Source organism: Achroia grisella, unplaced genomic scaffold (assembly GCF_030625045.1).
Source record: "Achroia grisella isolate CSIRO2021 unplaced genomic scaffold, CSIRO_AGI_Agris_v1 utg1023, whole genome shotgun sequence".
NCBI classification, from domain to species: Eukaryota; Metazoa; Arthropoda; class Insecta; order Lepidoptera; family Pyralidae; genus Achroia; species Achroia grisella.
The window spans coordinates 891250-910469 of NW_026712560.1; the positions used below are offsets into that span (position 1 = coordinate 891250).

Here is a 19220-nt window from a genome sequence, read left to right on the forward strand (position 1 = left end):
TCTCGCACAACTACTGATAATATGTATATTTACTATGTTATCTACGCATACCTACATTAACTCAGAATTCTCATCGTTATCACGTAATGGCTATTTTATATTATCGTCTAGTTTATATGTTATTGAATATTATTGTTAATAGTATATATTTGTGCATTAATATGAATACATAAGAATGTGACAACTAATAATGAATCTGTGGCATACAAATGAAGAAATTCTTTAATAAAATTTTTATTTAGGTACCTTGGATACAAATAGATATTTTAATAAATATTATAATTTTATAACAAAAGAATAACTTGTTTAGCCCAATTTATAGTTTATGGTTTTAAAATGTATATCAAGTATGGTAGTAAAAATAACTAAAAAAGATCCATTAGAATAAAATAGAAGTTAAAATATACGTATCTGGAATATAATCGTCAGAAAATCAAAAAATAAAATGTATAATTAATAGAACATAAAAGACAAAAAGTACGTAATGAAAATTTCAATAATGCTTGATAAGCATTTGTTATTTTTACTATACGAAATTTTGGCACAAATGCATCTGCGTCGGATTGTTCCCGTTTTTGTAACATTTCCTAATTGCAACTCGGCACGCGTTGGTCGTAGCATGATATTATAGCCTATAACATTCCTCGATAAATGGCCTATGTAACAATAAAAGGATTTTCACAATCGGTTTAGAAGATGCAGATATAACCACCATCAACCTCACAAACTTTAACGCTTTGTAATATTAGTATAGAAGTATAGATGTAGACTAAATAGGGTAGGTACTTTCGCGTTAGCAATAAGTATAAGAATGATGAAGAGGCCTAAGAAGTTTTCCATTATTTCATTTCATCGTATTTCTTTAATAGACTAAAACTTTGGACTGAAACGGGACGAGCTTGATATCAATAGTATTATATTTAGGTAAATTTGAACAACAGTTAACGCATCCCATTAACCTAAGTGTGATATAGAATAGGAATTGAAAAATCTTTTTACAAGGCAGTGGAATGTTTACACAACGACAGGTCAACGAACAAGGCAGATTGCATTTTATTACCTTCGTTTGTGCGACAGACAAATTTCATTTTGCGCTCCAAACGCTAATTTGCCAGCCATCCGACTCTGGACATCTGATTGTAATTAAAAAAAAAATGATAGATACTTTTTGTAGTTCTATATTTGAAAGCTTATGAATGTAACATAACTCTAATAATTTAGCTAATCTTGTACTATTTAAAAAGATACAACATATATAAAAAAAATACAGTTAATTGCTCTTTTTTAAATATTATGTATATTTAAAAAAGAGCAACATGTAATAATATAAATACTCTTATGTACATAATATGTATATACGAGTATAATATAATAGGAATACCTATATTATAGGTATTCCTGTCAATATAAGAGGTAGTTAAGTTATAGTTACTTCTAGTAACACCTTGTGATTTAATATATAAATGCTATAGCAGCTATATATGGTACAACATGACACTGCTGGTTATATTTTAATTGCTAAAGTTTCATGTTTAATACTAAAATTAAAATGTGATGTCACAAATTCTAAAATCCCTCCAAGGTGGGTTTAATTTTATATTTTTTAAACGTATCTTGTGGCTCTTCCAATCCCTTGTTATAATAATAATATACTTCTAAAAATGCGTGCGACGGCAACTTTCGTATCAGCAACGGTTATTGGCATATTAACAAATGAAGATTCAACTTACCGCGAAGTGTGAATTAACAGTTCAGTACATTGAAGAGTTACTGTAATGTTCTGTGGCTGTATAGAAATATAGAAAAATACTTTTATATTCTTATAGATAGTTTAGTAGACGATATTAAACTAATTTATAATGATACGTCTGAAGGGCAGCCTAGGGCGCGGGGCGGCGATTGCAGTCTGTATTTCACAATAGTGCTGCAGATAGAGTCTGGTAGGTAAATAGCCTGCCGGTTACCAGCTGTTGAACTTGTATAGTTGCATACATGTATAAAGTAATTGTCTCCTTTACTAAAGATAAAACATAAAAATGGTCAACAAAAACAGTGCGTCCAAAACAAAATAAAAACTTTTTTTACATGTTTTCCCAAAAACGCAATGGATACCTTAGCAAAAAAATTATCTTAGCTAAAAAATTATGTAGGTACGTACGTACGTATGTAATTATATGCACGAAAATCTAGTTTTTTAAAATATCTAATTGAAAATATGAACATTATTAAAATATACCAATTGTTTAATCATTATTAGTATATTAAATTTTCTAAAAAAGGTCTTTCCTTTTCGAATTTTAATACGTTTTCCAAATATACATAATACACATTAAAAATCTTATACAGCCTACATGAGTTTTTAAAAATACATGGGAACAGTCATATTACTCGTTTGAGAACAAGCCTGTCAGACATATGGTATACGGCGAAATTGTATTGAAGGTGTGTCGACGTTTAGTTTGTTCCGTTGCAATGAAATATTAAATTAAATTTTCTCTAGTTTCTTTTCAGATGTACACGGGTACACGGTACAAAGATCGCAACTGTTATAATACTCTTATAATATGTCTGTGTTATTATCATGAGTACATTATTACACCAGGACTTTTACAAGAGATTGTGCATAAATACAAGAGATATGCTGATTGTTAGCTTTACTAAAATACATAACTTCTGATATTCAGATTACGTAGCACATAACTTCGTTATGAACACGAATGAATTGAATTTCTCATCAGAAACTATTTAATTAAAATGGATTTATATCCAAGCGTACTTACCTACATACTCCCTCAGATTTTGAACATAAAGGCCAACGGTATTACATAGGTATTGAATTGAAACTATATTAGTATTATTATATTTATTGTAATTATACTCGTAAAACGGTAATTTTGTATTTGTGTGCCAAGAGTACTATGTCAACAATGCATAATATTTATATCATTAAGTTGGCAATCTGTGGTTATATTAATGTTGTTAAGGGTCGCTTTTTATTCTGATAATGCATATTTCTTGTAGCAGGTGAAGGTTCGCACGCTATACGAGTATTAATGCCTCGTTGGAGGGTTTCCCTAACTGTGTTAAATATTAATTTGACGTCCGACTGTGTAGGTATCGCTGCATTTAGCATGCGCTCTAATGGACATTTAGTTATGGTATCCCCGTAGGAATAACCGGAATTCTAATATAATTGGAAGAAAATTCATACTATTTAGAACATGTTGGTACACGTATCCTATAAATATAATGAATATCAAATTAATTTCGAATATTATATGCAATAGGTATAGTTTGAAATGGAAAGAATGAACATAAAAATAATATGTAGCAACGTAATGTTTAGCTACCTATTAATTTATAGGTCGTATAAATTTATGATAAAGACATGTAGTAGAGACTCTAATAACAAATTCAGGTTTTGTTTAACTTTAATTTTGTTAGTAATTTACAAAATAATTCCGATTTTAATCTCTGAAATTAAACTAAATCATATTTTTAAGAGGGTATAGCCAGTTTTGTTATAATTAATATTATATACAATTGTATAGCTACATACTAACAAACTGACGGGATTATATAAAGTAGGTATACAAATTCTACAGTAAGGCTATATAGGTAAGACTGGACTACCAAACAATAGGTCTGTTAAATATTTGGTCCAAGAATTTATAAGTTGATGATTGTGATCAGATTATACCACAGATAATATAATATTACATATATTATACTAAAAAGGTTTTACTAAAACCTTTACTAGAAATGAAACAAAGTAAAATTTTAAGTATAAAGTGATATGAACCTATAAACATTTTTCTTTAATAAAACATATATACTTAAAATTTTAGTTTTAATAAAACCGTATGGTATGTGGATGGATACGGGTATATGTACATACCTACAGATCGTGGATGATTTATATAGATGGGCGTCTAAATATTATTTTAATATAGTGTACTGAATCTCGCTTCTTTTTTATTAATGCAGGCAGAAAAATCTGCTAACATAGTTTCTATAGGAGGCGGCCCCATTTCATTCTTTCATTTTATCCGGCTCAGGTCAAATAGACGGTCTTTGTTTTAGTTCCAGCATATTCAGTTATAAGCATGATCGTGATTCATAATTTAATTTCAGAATACATTTTCCTATTCTTATATCGCTACAGTAATTAAATACCTACTTTGGTATAGTTTTATTTTTGTCTAACTGTAACTCTCGGAAGTGCTCACGTGGTATCGATGTAGTCTATGTTATTCGCTCAGAAATATATAAATGAAATAATGTTTTATAATAATTAGTCAAATATTTATCCATTACTAATAAATATAAAAAATCTTTCCTGTTTATAATATTAAAATGATTTAAATTGTGTATCGAACTAAAACTTCATAGAAACGAATATAGGTATATTTGTGGTTGACCATAGTTGGAATATAATGTCATTAGTATCCATATAATAGTGTGTACTTGTATATAATTAATTAATCCATATGAAGTTGGGGAAACATATAAGCCTATATTGAATTAGCAATTTGAACCATGCATCCATTATTTTCGCAAACAGCTATGTTATGTACATAGCTTTTTGCGAAAATAAATTTGCACAAATAGTATAATGTTACATAGTAATACCAAGTTACATATATATGATTACATAAATCTACAACATATTAAATAAATTTAAGATTTAACATTTATGAAGAAGTTTTTAAAATAAATAAGCTATTACAATTAATTTACACAATATATTAGAGGACGAGAATGTTTTATAATATGTATATAGGTTATTAAACAAATATAAACTATACTATGTATTGTTCTATAGTATTGTAGGTACATTGTAATAATATTTACATTTTTTAAAATACAATAAAACAATTAATTATTTATTATTAGTCCAGCGAATGCAATAACACGAAGAGAAAAAGAATAGCAAACAAGAGATGTAAATTGCGCTTCTGCCGTTTTCAACTAATGAGATTTATTTTCAATTAGAGGCGGCGGCGCAGGGCGGGCGATCGCAGCCAACTCTAATGACATGATTTACATCCTAGCTTTATTTACGCCGACATCTAATGAAATGGAAGCTGTGGAATTGCTATACAATCATTCAGGTAAATTCGTGGAAATTATGCTATACACCACGTTCAATAGATTTGATAGCCTTGGTGGTCTAACGGTCTAAACCGCCTTACTTCCAATGGTTGCAGTTTCGATTCCTCGCACGGTACAAACATTTGAATTCCTGAGTATGATTGTTTGTAAAGGTCTGGGTGTTTTTATGTATTTTATGTACGTATTAAAAATCGATCTAAGTATTTATATCAGTTATCTAGTATCTATCTATCTACCCACAATACGAGCTCTGTTTATCTTGGGACTAAACAGCGGGGTATGAATTATTCAGGAATATCGAAAAAAAAACAGAGCGTTGTATATAATATATACCTATAAGCTAACTGAAATATAAATATAGAAACTGCTTGGTCGATAATTAGATCTGGGTCGACAGGGTTAGCAATTTTTATGTAGGTGTAGAGTTATTCGTTATCAAGACCTAACAAATATTATTACTATATCACACAGTAAAGTTAACAAATATAATAAGACATGTAATATAGAGACCGTGTTAACTACATTTTTAAAAATATTTTTTTAGTTTTAGGTTCATTGCTAATGTAAAATATTAGTATATAACGTTATTTGTTACACGAACATTGTCTGGTATTACAATAAATTACTATGTATTCCTGTTCACTGTGTAGGAATTCATTTTGATGCTATTTCATATGGCGTGAAATAGAGCTGAAATGTTATCAATTCTGCGCCAATCACATCAGCGTTCAGATAAACTAATTTACATAGAAATTCCCTTAGAATCAGAACTCGACCGTGACTGATTTAATTTACGGAAGCTGATGTTACTTCGAAGTTTGTACTCCATATTTTGTACTATATATGTAGCTTAAATGTAATTTATTCCTAGATATAATTATTTGCCAACAGAAAACTTACTTAGTAAGTTTCTGTGTTATGTACCTACCTATTTGTAATTGCTTATTTTGTCTTCTGATTCTATTTCTCTTCAAACATGCATATAATTATTATCTACAAATAAATTAATAATCAGATACGATTAAACCCATGACAATGTATCTAGTCTCAAGCTAAGCAGACCTTGTGCTATGGGTACTAGACAACTGATACAAATACGATATACTTTTTTTTATGTAAATGCATATATATGCCTAGGAAACACCCAGACTGATACAGATGGATACAAATGTTCGCACCATGCCGTTACCAAACCTAACCGTTGCCAAAATAAGTAAATTACCCCTAATCGTTTTTAAACCCAAAATTTCTATTAAAATAGAATGTCATTACAACAACAGTGAGTTTCTTTTTCATTTTTCTTAACTGAAAGCGAAACTAGATAGTAGCGTATATTTTTAATAACAAAAAATGGACTTGCATACCTATATTTTGAATTGAAGTTATTATTGAAGAAGTTATTGCGCCATGAGTAAAACTTCAATAACTCCAAAGCGGAAAATAAAGTACAGGACGAGAAACGAGGACATAGGTAGTTTGTCTGTTTTAAATATTTTAACACACTGCCAACGCTCCCCCTGCCAACTGGCCAGGAAACCTTTTTCCATATAATTACGTACAGGGATAATGAAATATCAATGTGTTATTATGTAGAAGTTAGTTTATAAACAGAAGAGACAATTACGTACGTATAGATAAAATAGGTACAATTCACTTAAAATATCTTTTCAACACGCTTGTAAAGAGAATTTAATTTCACCGGTATTCGATATGTACCTAAAGCATCTGATAAAATAAACGTGCGTTATAAAAACAAATATTGAAGTAATATTCCATAACGACACTATTGGGTAGGTACTTCCTTTTTAATAAATTATTCGCTGCGTGGTTTCAGCCAGTAGTCAGCGCGCTTTTATGGTTAAGTTTATTTTAAAATGTCGAAATGTTTTGAAAAACGGCTTATGATATTGTTGCGTATGCGGTTCTATTACGCCCTCGCTCAGGCTGAAATTCCGTCTCGTTTGTTATAATCATCATAACAATTTTTGTATTCCCCAAACTTTTCTTGTATTACGACGTACTACTTAATAGTTGCATCTTGATTATTATAATCAAAGTGAACGACTAGATCTTGTACTTTATTTCTCCAACTAAATGTATCGGCGCCCGACCGGGAGTAGGGCGTCGATACATTTAGTTCGAGAAATAAATATATTAATATTATTTATATTTCAATAACAGGTTTAATGTATTGCCATCAAATAGTTATCTCCATAGTTAGAATATATAATGAATGAGTAAATACATGTCAAAGTGTGTGTATATTTGTAGAAGTAACTTTGTAAACAACCATTTTATAGTCTATTATTTACAAAATAAATATTTTCGGTTTCAAATCAACATCAATAACGACTCCTTATACGATTATTCATTGAAACATTACCGTAATATTTTTTAGGATTCTTTTACGTAAGAATATGTTAATGTTAAGCAGCAATAATAAGACATCGAGTCTCGGGAAAATGAAAAAACAAGACAGAAAGTGAATATTTACGGGTAACATTTCCGTTCAATGACCCTGGGGAATGTCACTGTGAGCACGTGTCTGTGTAAACATATATATACATACACATTTGTATTTGTGTACACGTAAACTACGCGCCCCTCTTTATAGGGTTGGAAATTGTTCTAAAAGTCAGACTTTTCCTGTACGTGCATATAGTATCCTGGTGGAGAGACTGCAAGCTGCAGCGAGTTTCATGCACTTTAACCATAGCCTTTGATGACTCATGAAAAATGCAAGTGCTCAATATCCACGAATACACTATATAAGTATTATGTGTTAGTTTTTCATTAAAAATATTCTAGATGAAAGCTGCGCTGGTTGGTTGTGGCTGTCAATTGGTTGGTTAAATAGTTTTATATTTTTACTTCACTCTATCTATTAATAAAAAATTGCTTCAAAATCCGTTACATAGTTTTAAAGATTAATACATAATAATACACAGACAGCGACAGCGACAGCGATTTTATTTTATACTATGTAATAATAATGATAATGATTATATTAACTGGTTAATCAAAAATATCTTATTTTTTAGAGAGTACTTTCCTTCTATCACCATTCTCTGAATATTTTCTTTCCTGTTAGTAGTATATATCCAAAAACATCGAAAATTACAACAGTCAAACTTTCAGTTTTGGTATAAATTTCTACGATCTTCGCGGTACCTACTTAAATGGGTCAAAGGCAGTAAGTAATTGTTTAACTCAATGATTTGGTATTATTAGTGGTCGCCCAATGGTCGAAATTCAACCATTATAATTAGCTCCCTAACAAACCGAAATGCATAATTCCATTCTGGTTGTTGAATTGCTTTGTTCTTTTCAGTCGAGCTGTTTTCTATATCTGAATGAGAATGACAAAGCATTATAATGGATTATATGGATTTTTTAGTTTTTAAGAATAATACTTATTTACTTATTATTTATTGTATTATATTTATTGTAAATACTGTTTGCATTAGTAAAAATAAAACATATATATATTAAATCGATAATGTAGAATAATATAGATCAATACTTATTCTCGAATTGAATATTTAATTGACTTTGATTTTTAGTAAAAAAATTATGTAATATTAAAATTTTTAATTTACTTAATAATATTTTAGATTTATTACTAACTAGTTTCACCCGTGACTTCGTCCGCGTGCAATTCAACTTTATTATTATTAAATAAAAGATATTTTCTAAAATAAATGTAGCCTAAGTTACTCCTTATTACGTTAGCTACCTGCCAATAAAAGTCCCGTCAAAATAGGTCCAGCCATTTCAAAGATTAGCCAGGACAAACAGACAGATAGAAAAAAAAACAAAAATGGTAAAGAATGTTATTTTGGTGTATGTACCTTATTTACATATATTCATATGCTTTTTTTTTATTACATAAAAAATGGTTATTTCAATATTACAAACTGGCACCCTAATTTTATTTATACGTATAGACTATAGATGAAAAAATTCAAAGCATATTTTCAAATACAGGAGTATACTTAGGTACTTCTCTGTGCAATAATATCAGTTACAAACAAATCGTGAAGATTCTCCACTTCTTAGCATTCAGTTGACAATAATAAAGTACTTAGTTTAAAGGGTTATGTTAATATCAATACGATTTATGCAAATAGAAAATAATAAAATGTTCGTTCTCGAAGCGTAGTAGATTTAATATGTTTATTCATAATAAAATCTACGTTATAGTGCAATCTCAGTACCCTTCAGAGATAGCGGAGAAATATTGCCTTCCTATCAACTATGAGCGGTAAATTGACGGAAAAATGTTGTTGATCCTTCGCACAGAATATACTAATACATATTTCATAAAGTTTCACATAAACGCCTTTACATTGATCTATGTGTTGGCCGTTCTGGGATAAAAGTCTAGACAGATTTAATATTACGACGCATTTGGTTTTAACAGCCAAAATAATGTCTTGTAAAATAATTATGAAACTCATTTGGGATCACCAAAGAAATACAGACACATGGATCATGTAACATTTCGTTCAATCAATGACCCTTACTCTATCTGGATGCGTCCTGGAACTACGTCACTTTTAATAAAAAAATACACAAAACTAATTACAAGACTTTTCATTTGTATTGCCGTAACTAAAACAATTGGTTTCTCCATTGAATCCTAACAGACACAATGATAAATGAAGCAATGGTCTTAACAAACCATTAGTTCGACTAAATAAAATAAAACAGTAACAGTAAGTTTGACATGGTCACACTGGTCACAAATATTGCCAGAAAAGTGGCAAGTAATTGGGTGTTCTGATGACTCCTGAGTCCTGACTGTAGGAACTTGGTATGTAGATCCCAATGTAACGTAATGAAGATAATTACGTACATACAATTCTAAATTTATAGATATTTTCTTTAATAAGTTACGCCCTTATTTTCCATAGAATGAAGGTCATTGCCCATTTCATGTTTTTGTTACTTTTTTTCCTCGCTTGTCTTGCTCCGCATATATCTATGCATTGAGGCTTCCTACAGTTTATCATTTCTTTTATTAATAATATATATATATATATATATATGTATATGCAAATATAATATATACATTTCTTTTGTATTTTTTTAAAATACATTATAGCATTATTAATTTATTATTATTATTTCCTACGGGGAGCCTACGATACTGGTTAGTTACTGTATACCTTTATTCCATGCTTTATCTATCAATAAGACATTTCTTTTTTTTGCCCTTATTATATTATATTAAAGTTATTTAATTTATAGATATTTGTAATAAATGGATTTTCACAAATATGAAATTGTTGGTAGTAAGTAACCCGTTGGTCGGGGATGTGGCTGGGAGCACGGTTCGGCGGTCGTTGCAGTTCGACACACTCCAATGTCGCAACAAGGTTGAATATGTATGGGTCCATTACCTCTGCATCCCGTCTGCTGTCTACAGCACTGTTCAACGTTCTTAAACAAGTTAGTAAAAAATATTTCACTTACCATCTAGTAGATCTGGAATAAAACTATGACTTGATTTTATTAGATTAAATTGATCGAGCAATCAAGTGCACTTTTCATTGCGTGCGACGGAAAGTCGACAACTCTAGAATAAGAGTTAGACTCCACGTAGGTCGAGTCGCGACTCACATATTGAAATATATTTCCCTGTTTCCAAATATTACAAGATATTATAAACATTTATCCAGTATGTTATACCTTTACAGAAATATGGATTACGGTTTCTTTTTAAATGTTATCTGTCAATTCTTTAGGTTCTTGGTGACTTAGTAAACAAATAAAATCAGAGTCCATTTATTAACTTCAACTTTGGAAACAACAGTGATTATCGTAAGCTTTCAGTAATTTAAACAATTAAAGTCCAAATCCACTTTGTAGTTCGTAATATAAAACGATTATTATCTGCAATTAGTCCAATTGACAGTTTTCAATGAAATTCACAATATGAATAGCTAGTGAGTAGATTTTCAGAAGATACATTTTATTTTCATCATTTTAACTGTACCGTTCAGCATTATTTGTCATCGTATTATAGTGGATAGTAAAGTATAATATAATATAGGTAAAAAAGATTGGCTTAACGTATATTACACCTTTTCATGCTTGATCAGCTCTGAAGTAGTTTTCCTGTTTACTATTTGTATATAGTGAATACAGTTAACACTAAAATATACTTTCATTCGTTATCTACTAAAAACTTTTCGTTTAATCTAAACCTGGTAATTGGGTAATATACCTAAGTATTATATTACTGATATTCTTACCCTCTTTTTTAATAGAATATTCAAAAAATGAGATGCGCCACAAGTGATAAAAAACCGAGCGTCATGACAAAGCTTTATACCACATACAGTCAGTTAAAGACTCCGACGAGTTAGACTTCAACAACAACTCGTTTGTGCGAGTACCTACCTCAGTTTTACCTAATTTAGCCGCCAAGCAACTTACTTTATAAGATGTGTTTCGACAGGTGCAGATAAGGGAGTGAAATGACATGAATACATAACATTTTAGTCCTCCGCAATGGCAACGCATGTGTGGTATAACAGGCGTCACATGATAACATATGATAATATTAGTTTGTATATATGCGGTTAACACTTATAGTTGCCGTCTATAAAAATTGGCCGAAAATATTACTAAAGAAAAATCTGTGTGTAATAAGGGCTAAGACTAAGATACCTGCCATCATTTAATTACTTTATAAAACCATAAAAAGAAGTACATATACTAGTAAATGAAATGTGAGGCGGAAAATTTAATCCCATAAAATTCATCGACCCGAAGATCGTCCGGTGTCTCCATTGTTAATCCGGATATTCATATATACCTACAGACCAGACAGTATTAAGTCTTCCTTCAAACGTGCATATATTGTACACATTATATAAATGATATATTTAATCATACCAACCCGTCGACTACACTGTAAAGTACACTGTAACCATAATTGAGGAACGCCAAATTTTCTAGCCATGTGATATGTCATGATATTGGTGCTCAAAACCAACATAGACTGCACTGAATGTACCGTCGATCGTCGAGAAGATCGCAGAACTTCTCCCTCTTATGATTAGCTAAATATTTTGCAGGACTTGAAGTTACTCTGGTAGGCTATACTTCAAATTACGTCAGGGAGTCTCGCCATTTCATACAACCACAGATAATATAATATTACATACTAAGCTAACGAAATTTAGATTTTGACGAGAAATCATAAAACAATTTATCACGATGGTTTTGAAAGGTTGGGGGTCAACCTGACATGGTACATTTCTAACAATGTAGTCCATAATCTGCATTACTAACAATCCTTTTGTACTTACATTATATTGTGAATATCTTGTCATATTTCAGGTCGACTTTTACTCTGTACCCTATTATCTATTCATGGTGAGTTGATCACTGTTGTCTAACAGATCTGACTTCATATTACCCCGTTCGTTATCCATTCATAGAAACTACATAGCTATAAACTATTTACATTGTAATTACCGCAGATGGACTGACTTAAATTTAAAATTCCAGTTTAGTACAGAATGTCTATGGTTTCCTTTCTACCAATAGGTAATACGAATAGGCAACATATAATAAGTATAATAATTATTAAGTTGACTAGGGCTGTAATCTCCACAGGAGACCTTAGAATAAAACTTTAAAATAAGATTTATAGATAATAAATAAAGTCATAATATCTCTTTATATCTCTGTACATATATCTCTATTATGTTTCTTTTCACAGTAATATCTACAAACTACGTCTATCGGAAGGTGAGCTATATCTTAAGCCTATAGGTACTGTATACCGCTTCACCATCGAAGTCTTATACAAGTGGAATGCATTTGTGAGTATCAAAATCAAATCCAAAAATCATTTATTTAGGACATTTAGTCGTTTCAAGTGAAATGTTTGTACTAAAATTTTATTTTGTGTCGTTTACAACCTCAATTTTTTTCTCTATTTGTACGAAATATAATATAATACTTTGAAGGATATATGTATTTAAAAACTAACTTAAAATTTAATAATATGGTTAACATAACATTTACAAAAGAAGTTTATATTATAGATACCTATTGTAAATATTGTGTTTGCTGAAAATACATAGGTCGGTTAAGCACGTATTTTACCTTTTTATGTGACTCGAAAAAGTATTTCGTACTACTTATTTTCTAAATAGGCAACCCTAAATAAGTATGGCTTAAATTCAATACGAGCAGCCATATTATAGACATGTACTGAAAAGCTTTATACGCGGATAGATTCTCAAAGGCAAGAGCGCCATTGGACCCAAATATACCTACATATATAGTGAGTGCCGAGACGGTCGGTCGCACAAATCAATGTAATGTGCTGCAGAAGCATAATCTAAAAGAGAACTCGTCTAGACTGCATGCGCCAAATAAATTGTGTATAGACACAGATAACATAATAGATAATTACAATGAAAATAAAATGACATTAAAAATAATTAGCTTGCTTGCTATATCAATTAGAAAAAAGAGTTTCAAAACTTAATGGAATTAAAATTTATTATAGGCAATCTAAACGTGGTCTGTAAACTCCCAAAAGTTAAACAAGGCCGTGGGTTTTCTTATTTTTTTGTTGGGTTTTCGAAGAATCTTAAGTTAAAAATGATCTAAAACATCTAAAAAAAAGGCACTACATAATTATGATAGAGGCGTTAGATAGCTACTATTACTATTGTATTAGATTGTATGATTTATAGCTAATGCTGCTGTGTAGGAAGTGGAAGATGAAAGATGAACATGAAATCATCATGTCGACAGATCCGACCGTTACTAATAATACCCTAGTAGTACTAATACTAAATGGTTTTTATTTTAAGGGCAATAATAATAACAATAAATAGTAGTTTTTTTTTTGTGGATGATAATGGAATGGTGCACCCGCCAGCGCTAACGGTTTACGCTGGCGGGGCACCAGTGGAGGATGATAAGACGAACATGAGGTCAGGTCAGTTAGCCCATCGTGACAAATTCACCAAGAATTTAACACGATGGTTTCCAGGGAGAACCGCGTGGAGGTCGACCTGACATGGTACATTGCTAGCAATGGGGTTATCAATCCACATTACTAACAATCCCCTTCCCCCTAATAAATGGTAGTTTTTTTTTTTTTTTTGTATATGATAATGGAACAATCAAAATTAACCGTTCTAGTTCTAATCGATTTCTCCAACGCGTTCAACACCGTGGACCATGATGTTTTGCTAGCTATCCTTTCACATCTTGGGATTTCATCATCGCTCCTATCTTCGTGGACGTGGCAGTTCGTGCCAATCAGACATTATCGGATTGGTGCGATCTTGTTGCTGAGGCGGTATTTTGTCTCCATTACTTTTCTCTATCTTTATCGATTTTATCACAAAAAATCTCAAATGCTCTTACCATTTGTATGCGGACGATCTCCAAATTTACTCTCAAGCTGTTGTATCTGAGGTCAATGAAGCTATTGACCAATTGAATAGCGATCTTGATCATATATTCAATTGGTCCAATAAATTTGGTGTATCTGTCAATCCCTTCAAATGTCAAGCAATAGTTCTCGGGAGTAATCAGCAACTCAGTAAAATTAATTTCGCAGTTCTTTTCAATAAACAACATATCGCGTACAGTTCCTGTGTTAAAAATCTCGGCTTATTAATTACACTCAGTTGGAATAAGCATATTAACCGTAAAGTTACACTCACTTTACGGAACTTATATAGGGAAAAATTTTCCTTTGAGTACAAAAATTCTCCTCGTCCAATCTTTAGTGCTCCCCACGCTGGATTATGCTATGATTAAACAAATTGGATCGTCTTCTCAACAATTCCATTCGCTTTATTTTCAATTTGCGCAAGTTTGATCATATTTCCTCTTTCCGTTCTCAGCTTAAATGGCTTCCTCTCCGCTATCGCAGAAATGTACGTATGCTATGTACCCTCTATTCTATTCTATACGATCCTAATTTTCCTGAATATATTAGTAGTAAATTTCACTTCCATGGGGACAACACCAATCGCTCCCTTCGCACAACTAGAAGATTTTTACTTCATGTCCCGGCACATTTGTCCGGTTTTGTCCATCAATGGCTATCAAACTTTGGAACGACTTACCCCTTGACATCAGGACTGCCACGAGTAAAATTTCTTTGCGAAGATTGCGGAAACATTATCTTTACATATAATTTTGTATACTATTATTTATTATCTTTTATATATTTTTCTCTTTAGCATTAAGTTTCTTCATTTCTACTACAAGGCGAATCATATTGTATCTATTGTAATATGCTTACACTGTCGGCTGTAATCACTATTTCATTGTCAGATTATTGGTCATATATTTATGTGTGTATGGTATATTTTTGTATATGTATATGTATTTTTGTGTATATTTGTAGGAATATATGTAGTTACATGTGTATATATATATATTTATTCATGTATATTCTATAAAATAATATATTATTGTTTGCACCGCCAACAACTTATCTCTGCACAACTCATGGTTGACTGGTAGAAAATGCCATTAGGTGTTAAGTCCGCCATATGTACTTTTTACCTATGTATGACGTGCATTAAAGTTATTTAAATAAAAATAAAAAAAATGAAATCACGTCAGTTAGAGCAGCGTCGAATTCAGTATGAATTATTGAAAAAGTTTTGCAGGGAAAACCGCGTGGAGGTCGTTCTGACGTAGAACATCATTAGCAATGGGTTCTATAAAGTCTATTGCTAACAATCCCTAATGTATTTTGTGTCTTAAACAGATATGTCACTAATAAAACAAACCCAATGTACATTAATATCTATCTATATAATATGGAATAAGGGATGATCGACCTCAGGGTCAGACGGTGACTCTGAGAATGAGAGGGGTGCGTTGCTAGGTAACCGTCAGCCGGTCTTCGATTCTCCCCATTCATAAACAGCGCACGGACAAATAGAAGAATAAACAAAGAAGGTACTTAAATGTATACTTACTAATGAGGTATAATTTATTTGATATAGGAATATAATTACTAGCTCGTAGCGTATAAATTTTTTGGCTTTCTCATAATCATAAACAGTTACCTATATATATATTTTTTAGTAGATATTATTCGACGTTATAAAAACTTTTAAAGAGAACATCACTTTTACAACGCCTCATATAGATTCTCAAAATTCTCGAGGTATCAGTAAATATATAATGCCACCTACACGTAGCAAAACCTTTAGGAATCCACTAGTAAAGTATTAATAAATGACATTGTACACACTGCTGACACTATTATAAGTGATTGTTTCTTTTATACTCTTGTCTTTTTTTGTAGCAAAAAAACCATATAAAATTATATTAATTATATAATAATAATCTCATTCATGTAGTATAATTTATATTAATATAATTATACTACGTGAATGAGATTACAAAATTTTCTTTTATTTTATAAAATACTTATTTATTATCTTAAGGCGTCATGCTTTGATTATTCATTTAGGGATTTCTTTTACATTTACAATGTAATATAATTTCACGCGGACGAAGTCGCGGGTGCAGCTAGTCTATAATATATTTAAAGTTGTAACGATTTTGGTAATCATCTTCGACATTCAGTGATTACATTAATGAAGATCTTGGATCTCTCACTATCACATCACAATGATGAGACATTATGAAAGCGACATAGATTTTTCTTTAGTGAAACGGGTTTGACCATATTATGTCCATAAAAAAGATTATATTTGTTGGGAAAATGATAGGTCGCATCTATCATATTAAGTACGTCTTGTTTCTTAGACTGCCGCCCGCGCCGTAGCGAATACCAAGTATAATTTCAGGGAAGACTACAATTATAGGGGATCGCGTGGAAGTCGACCTGTAATGTTACATTGTTAGAAATATTGCCACCAGTGTTCATTATTAATACTCCTCTCCCCATAACTAAGTAAGTAATCACTACGTTATAATAGTACGCACTCTCTTACATGCCCCGAAGGGAATTGTGAGAACAACATATGAAAAAATATGAAATCGTATTTAACATTAACATATTGAAGTCTATTTTAAGATTCTAAGGCTAAAAAAACTGCTGCAATTCCATACATTTATTAGTATGTTAGGAATATTGACTGGCAGTTCCTCTCATTCCAATTTATCAATGTCCAATGTACGCAATGACATGTAAGTGATATGATAATAAATATACTATTTTTTTAGATAAGCCTATACCTTTTCAATTTCATTACCCAAAAATGAAATTTCATAAAGTACGTATAGCGCCATCTATGGAGGAATGTTACTATTATATATAAACATATATTATATAAACAATGATATGTCTTATAAAGTTACACCTAATTCTACATAGGTGGCGTCTAAATCCAATATTTAATTATGATTTAAAAGAGATTCAAAACGAATTAATTAACAATATTGAAATGTTATAATACAACAATTTTGAAATATTGTAATAAAATTATTAGTAATACAGAGATAGTAATAATAAATTTAAAAATCTGCTAACACTAAGAGTAGCGTAATAAATTTTAGTTTCTTGCTAAAACTATAGATGTCGCTGTAATGCCTGAACTATTGAGTATGCTAAAATTTATGGTTATTTTTCTGTAAATGGATTAAATATGATGTTATTAATTAAATTAAAGTAAGAATTACAAAGAAATACATTTTCTACAACAATATATAATTTAAACTCATAGCAATTGTGAAATTTGGACAGTTCACTATACGACGAGGTGGCCGAGTGGTTAAGGCGTTGGACTGCTAATCCAATGTGCTCTGCACGCGTGGGTTCGAATCCCATCCTCGTCGATAGCTTTTGCTGTCTGAAAGTAATAAAATTAAGTCTTAGTTGTCACAGTACCAATTTATTCCGTGATAGATATATTAACTATTTATTAAAGTTATTATAGTCAACTTTTTGTTATTATAGTAATGGGACCAAATAACATTGAAACAGGGTAGTTCGATGTGGTTTAGCTTTTAAAAACTATTATTTTTATATTTGTTAAGTAGTTAATTATTTTAGCCCAAAAAATGCGTTTATTGTAAGTTGGAATAATTATTAAATTTTTAATGTTCATTTGTTAATAAGGCAAATAAAAGATATTTAAAAGTTTGGCGTAAATTGTAAGACATGTCAGTTCAAAGTTATATCGCCCATTCTATCCCAATCTTTAGCAAAACTTGAGTCCATAGGTTACCAAATTATATTTTAACAAAATGCATAGTACCCCAAGTAGAAATTATGTCAATTTTAAATATTCATACAAAAATTGTGTTATTAACATGTTTTGAATGTGGGTAAGGGGATTGTTAATGAACCCATTTCTAGCAATGTAGCATGTTAGTTTGACCTCCTCGCAGTACCCCTGGAATCCATGATGATATGACCGCGTGGAGATATTTCTGGAGAATTAGCCAAGATTACTAGAACTAACTTGACTTCATGTTCATCTTATCATCCTCCACTTATAGTCCGCCAGTATAAACCTTTAGTGCAGGCAGGTTCACCATTCCATTGTCATTTATTAAAATTAAACATGATTCTACATGTTTACTGAAATAAACTTAATATAAAACTTACAAATTTAATGGAATTGTCTGTCTGTGCATATCATATGTATACAAATATACCAGTTACAATAGCAATACCAAACAGTACAGTTGAATTGAAAGCTCTCAGTTTAATATGTTTTGTTATCGATGTTCTCCATTACTTGAGAGTTAGTGGGAGGTATAAATTGATATACATAATTTATTAATGCTTGATAGATTTTATTTCACAACCTTAAATGTTTTGTTTATGAGGTTTGCTACGGCGAGTAGAACACTACCGTACACCAGGAAACTTACAATTTTATTTAATTAAAAGCAAGAAGAAATAGTACAAGAGAATGAATATATTTATTGCCACTAAAACGATACAATCCGTCTAATTATATTGTACTACAGAATCATTTGTAAATAAAGAGCTATCCATGAACAGCGGTGGCCTTCATCATCTGCATACCATCAATTTATTTAGCAATTCCATTTATTAATATACAAAAAAAATCATTTGCGAGATTAGTACAAAGTCACATGAATAATCATAATAA

General features: G+C 30.9%; 1 non-coding gene across 1 annotated transcript; it reads left to right on the plus strand.

Annotated features, from left to right (window-relative positions):
- Positions 1–17849: 17849 nt before the first annotated feature.
- Positions 17850–17931, plus strand: Trnas-gcu (transfer RNA serine (anticodon GCU)). The gene has a single exon. It is a non-coding gene; the product is annotated as a tRNA-Ser (tRNA).
- The last annotated feature ends 1289 nt before the right edge of the window (positions 17932–19220 follow it).